The sequence below is a fragment of the Tyto alba genome, unplaced genomic scaffold, assembly GCF_018691265.1.
Source record: "Tyto alba isolate M040663 unplaced genomic scaffold, T.alba_DEE_v4.0 Super-Scaffold_19, whole genome shotgun sequence".
Classification (NCBI taxonomy): Eukaryota; Metazoa; Chordata; class Aves; order Strigiformes; family Tytonidae; genus Tyto; species Tyto alba.
In genome coordinates this window covers 9,089,880-9,095,879 of record NW_024881281.1, presented here as the reverse complement: position 1 = coordinate 9,095,879, position 6,000 = coordinate 9,089,880, and positions in this window count along the sequence as shown.

Genomic DNA, 6,000 nt, shown 5'->3' with positions numbered 1-6,000 from the left:
TCAGCATGAGGTTCCTGCACTCTGCAGGGCTTCATCCCAGAACTGGGAAGAGGGTGATCAGGACTGGATTTAAAGTCTATTAAAATGGCGGGGATCTCTTCTTTGGCTTTGCTGGGTTGGTCTTCAGTGTGCTAAAAGAATTGCTACATAAACGAGCTGTGTATGGAGATCATGGAAATGATGAACAAAAGACAGGATATTATAGACCAGCTTCTCTACTGAAATGCAGTGTCTGAACTCAGCCTTTTCTCATAAATGAATAATGAAGTGGCCATGTTTTATTAGCTTTACTTAAAGCTGTCTACTAGTTGAACAACCTTTTGAGCCTTTTAACACTTCTGCAATTTGCTGCAGCAATGATTTCTTTTCTTTTTTGTTCTTTTCAAGATACAGTAGCTAATCTGATCTTGGTGTTTCAGTAATTGTCTCAGTTAATGCATATGAGGAACAATTCCATTCTGCAAAATGAATACTAGGTGAATATTTAACTCATACAAGCTTGCTACATGAAGAACTTATGGGATAGGCACATGCGTTAATTGCAAAGCTGTTGATTTATTAAGTTCTTTTTTTTTTTTTTTCTTAGCTTTGTTTACCCACTACCCATTTCTGTGGTCAGATTTGACAGTAGGGAACCTCAGAGTCAGGAGGAGCTCATCAGCTTACAAAGGGACTTCACGCATATGGTAAGTCTTGTGCTGGTAAATCAACGTTGGACTGGCAGCTCAACCAAAAGATACATCGTTCTGTCACCACCACAGCTTTGTGCGAGCCCAACAGCTTCTGCTTAAAAGGGTACCACATTCACTGATGATACTGGTGTGTTTCTTATTTAGTCTTTAGGGGCTTTATCCAAGCAGACCCAGTGCCTCACTGGGATCTTTGCCTGCAGTACAACCATAACGCTCGTCGCAGGCACAAATGGTTTCTGAAATAATGATGTTTTCAGTAAAACTCTGAGTTGACCAACGCTGATGCAAATCAATTGCCTACAACGGCATTTGTTCTGGCACTGTTGCAACTCTGATTCTTTGGGGCAGAGCAGAATTTACAACAACCTGCAAAAACTGGTTAGAATTGTTATTTAAAGCCAAGCAGTGTTACAGTTTTATTGTTAATATCAGGGGGGAATGTTACTTGCAAGGCTGTGCTTTGATTTTTCTTCCTCTCCTGAAGCAACATGCTCACAGAAGAATTCACAGCCCTCTCAAATTACATATTACAACAATGACTTATTCCACAATCCATTTTGAGCATAGCTGAAAAGTGTATTTAATATTGCTGCTGTTGTTTCTATCTTGTTCTGTATAAAGTTAGTGCTTGATTTTATGTGTCATCCTCAGCTAGTATATATTTGCATAGCTCTGTTGACATCAACAGTGCTATATTGATTTATACTGCTTGTGACTGCCTTATTATTATTTTTATTTTTTGTTCAAGGAGCTCGGTATATTTTCAAATTCATGGAAGACAAAAAAGGATTGCCTTCTCAGAACAACATATATACAGTGTCTGCTGATGGGATATTTTAGATTGAGGCAAGTAAACAGGTAAGTGAGACATGTCTGCGAAGTTCTGTAAATACTGGGGCTGCTTGTATACCATCTGCAGAATATATCAGATATGTAGGTTGGGATTTTTAAAGGCACCTTAGATTTCCAGCTATCACTAGTAGTTAGAAGGATTTGGTGTCCCAGGACACAAGGCTGCCAGTCATGATTTGTTGTTTACAAACAAACAAACTTGCTTTTCCAGAGATAACTGAAGTCTCCATCTCTCCAGATTAAAGTGTAAAGTCCAGAGGTCAGGAACAAGATGTAAGAGGGCACAGGCAGAAGAGGTGAAGGATTGGCCAAAAATTAAATAAACACCCAAGAGATGGGTGGCCAGGAAAGTATGTTCATTCCTCTCTGGAGAGAATATTCGGAAGATATGAAGGAGATGATGCTGCATCACTGTACAAGCAGCAGCCATACTGCATCTTGCAGGACTGCGAGAAAATGCCTGCATGCCTTATCTCACTCATTTGCTCATGAGCAGGCCCTTGGGTCTGAGTGCAGGAAGAGGTGAAAAATGGCTGGAAATATACAATACAAATCTCAGAGGGAAGGATTTTACTACCCTTTACTTCTTCAAAATACGCCAAACCTGCTGAGGATGATGAAAATCCTTTGCCTGAATCTCAGGGCACTCATGTGAAGAGAAGCCCTTCCTAGGCACTTTCACAGATCTATGATCATGTATTCACTGTTCCAGCGATTATACTACAAGCGAGATAACCCCACCTTTTCTACTATCACCTTTCAGATGAAATCCTGATGTGTCAGCACCCTACCCAGCCTGGAAAGGACTATCCTCCTCCCAGGTCTATTCACAGGTAAGCACACTGGGCAGGGGTCTTTCTCAGTCCCCACCGTGTTGTACTCTGCACAGGAGCCTTTAAGCTACTTCCCAAGTTCAGTGCATGAAGTGTTAAAGGGAAGGAAATTGCAGACTTCTTCCCCCTCTGCTTTGAGGGGCTTTCCATCAATTTTCCTTCTCCCTTTTGCTTTTCTCTGCACTGCGCGTCAGATGGAAGCATCTGGATTGAAGAGAATTATCTCTTAACAACAACTTGGGTTGTAGTACATTTCAAAGACTCAGGTTTTATTAGTCACAGAAGACCTTGTAAAAGTTTGCTTGGGATCATTTTTAACAGCAACCAATAATCCTTCCCCATCAGCCAATGAAAAACAACCCAAGCCTCCCCCCAACTCCAGCACAGATGTGTCTTACGGAAATACAGCTATTTTGGAGAAGCAAAAGTGACATTTTCGCCAAGCTGGAGGTTTTATCCACAGTAGCTTACACTAATACGGACCTAATTTCCTTCTGAAAGCTACCTGAACACTAAGTATGTTTGATGCTCAGTTGGCGTAATACTGTTTGGAGTGGGCAATAATTGCATTTGACTTCACATTGTACCTGTCTGTCCTCAGTCTGCTGAAGACCAGAGGAGACCTAGTTACTCTGTAAGCCCAGATTCTGCTTCTGCATGTTCCATGTCAGATTTTCATAAAAGCATATCCATACAGTACGTTAAATAGCAAGCCTGGAAAATTTTCTCGCCCCTTCCATCTGCAGCAGCTGAAAAAACAGGTAGATAAAAAGCAGCATTCCTGCACTGTTAACTGCTTTAGTATCCAGTGTCATGTCAGTCTGCTAAACCAAAAGTTACCTCCAGCAGTTTGTTAGTAATGAGGAAAGATAATATATGGGGAAAAAGAGGCAGAGGATGACAAATTGATTCCAGGGATGTGGTGTCCCATAACTCTCATAAAACTAAAACGAAAGCTGAGCACATTCAACAGCTTTAAAAATCAAGACACTCCTGTAAGTGCCTAAGTGCAGATGTAGGAACCTCAGGTACTGGGGTATGAAGATTTGGACCACTTAGCCCAATTCTGCTCTCTGCAGATGAACTTACATAGAAAACTTTATTGTTTTCATCAGTAGAATTACACTGATAAATGCAAGTAAACTACAGGATGTCTCCTAATCCTTTTCTGACAAATAAAGATAGTGTAGCTGCCTTACTCCAGTGCCAACCAAAAAACAGTGGAAAGGTATGAACTTCAGAAATGTAAACCCGAGCTGTCATTAAAAATCAATTTTCATGATACATTTAATTCACATTTCATAGAGAGCTGTGTAATATCAATAAAAATGCTTTAATAATTGCTGTGCTGGCACACAATACAGTGTAAGACATAAAGAGATATAAATTCTCTGTAATTCAGAAGATGTAGAACTAAACACTGTTTTTTAAATGAAACTCAGGGAGAAAAATGAATGTTGGAGGGGGATGTAATTTATTAGGAATTCCACTCCACCCCCATTTACAAAGACTGCTCTGAAATTAAAACTTTGAGAGATCAGGTTTCTAATTTATTCGCAGAGTTAAAGGCCAGAAAGGACCAGGATCAGGTATTCTGACCTCTTGGATAACCCAGGCTATTAAATTTCACATAGTTCTTCCTATATCATAACCTGTGTTGGGCTAAAACATAGTTTCTCTTAAACATTGATTTAAAATGCTGGAAAAACACATTCTTGTGTTTCTTTCACATGCTTTTTGGTGAAGGTGGAAGAAAAGGGAAAATTTAAATTGATTGGATTGCTGTGACACACCAGTAGAATTGGTATAGCACACAATAGTGCAGGCTGAACTCAGCATCCCTGAAATATAAACAGTTGGTCTTTCCAGGTAATAAAAGCTGACCAGTTTTCAGGGCAGGTACGTATGCTACCTATTTAGCAATATACTCCTGTGAACTATTTTCAAAGGGACCAAAGAGCAGGTATATGCTTCTAAATCTCTTAGTCACATTTGAAAATCCCATTCTCAAACTGAAAAAAAACGCTGAGAGCTAAATGCTGAATTTCCTGAAGTCAATAGTAGTTTTCTCATTTACATGTAATTGAGGTCACAATTTCACCCTAGGAGATCAGTTAACTTTTTATGATGCTAACTGAAGAACTGTAATAATATTTGCAGTTTGTGCTTTGCTTCCACAGCAGATAGAATTCATTACCTTTTACTCCTCTCTCTTCTTTTTTTTTTTTTTTTCTTGTAAATCTTGTTCTTGGTGTCCATTATATTTCTTTCTCCACCAACATGAATATTTGTGATTCTTCAAAATCCACTGTAGTCTCCAAATTTCATTTATGTACTATTTACTTGATATTTCAGATATTAGATAGCCAGTAAAACGGAATTGCAGCATCAGACTTTCCAGGATCTTCCATCTACCATGACACAAACTCTGATATTGCCATTTATCACCATGCTTTACAGTTTCACAATCAATACAGCATTTGTTCTATCCACATAATTTGGAATCATGTTTTCAAATGAAGCTTCCTCAAACCCAGTGACATCTGCTTTACTCCCTGTATTTGCAAATGCTGCTATTCACTGATGTTCATGCTGTGGGATGAGGAATTTCAGGAAATGAGAAGTACAGGTTTAGTCAGCTTCCACTAGGGTGTTTATTAACAAATCCCAAGGAACTAGCAGGATCCAAAACCTCTTGAGTTTGGCCATAAATGATAAACATGCACAGCTTCATTGCTCGTGACTCCCTTGATCTCCAGGGACCAAGTTTTCCCCTGTTGTAAATTAGCATAGGACCACTCGTGTCAATAGTTCAGGACTCTGAAGTTCTTATCTCCTTGCAGCTCTCATTTTTTTCTTTCCTAATAAAATTACCCATATTTTTACTTCATAATTTTATAACCAATTTGGAAAATGAGAAACACCGATAAATTGGTTTTCCATCTTTTCTGGGAAAACTTGTACTTCTGCTGATGCCATCCAGCTTTTTTTTTTTTTCAATTCTCAGATTTCCTGAACTCAAAGCTATTTTTAAGAAATAGCTATCAATTACACAATGTTTTCTACCAGCTACAAAAATCCAAGCTTCAAGTTTTCTGTGCCAGCTAATCTACCAACAGTTTCATGTACCCCATGATCTCCTGCTATTGATAAGGATGTTTATAGCATTGTTTTTAATACAAGACATAAACTACAAGAGATTTGGAAGACAGGTTCAGATGTGTGTGTGCCTTGACCATTACTGGCAGGAGGATGCAGATGCTGGCAGGTCGGGTCAGTCTGGTGTTCCATCTAGTTCAGTCTCCTGTCTCCTGCTTTGTTTCTGAAGCTGTTTTAGGTTCAGAGGCATTACAGTGTACATTCCCATCAGCCCCTTTGTAAACAATATTATGGTTACTCTGAAAGTTCTTGTTATTCCTGACCTCAGAGTTGCCTTGTGGCAGTGAGTTCCACCGATTGGGTTAGTTCATTCATGTGTGAAAGTAATGATTATCGCTTCTCTGTATATTTTCTCTTGATGTTGTTCTGGAAACCTGTTTTCCATTGGGTTTCAGTTAACTACTTTTAGTACTGCCCTTATCTTTATTCTTGAACTATTTCTTTTTTGAAAGGTCACCGGTGTC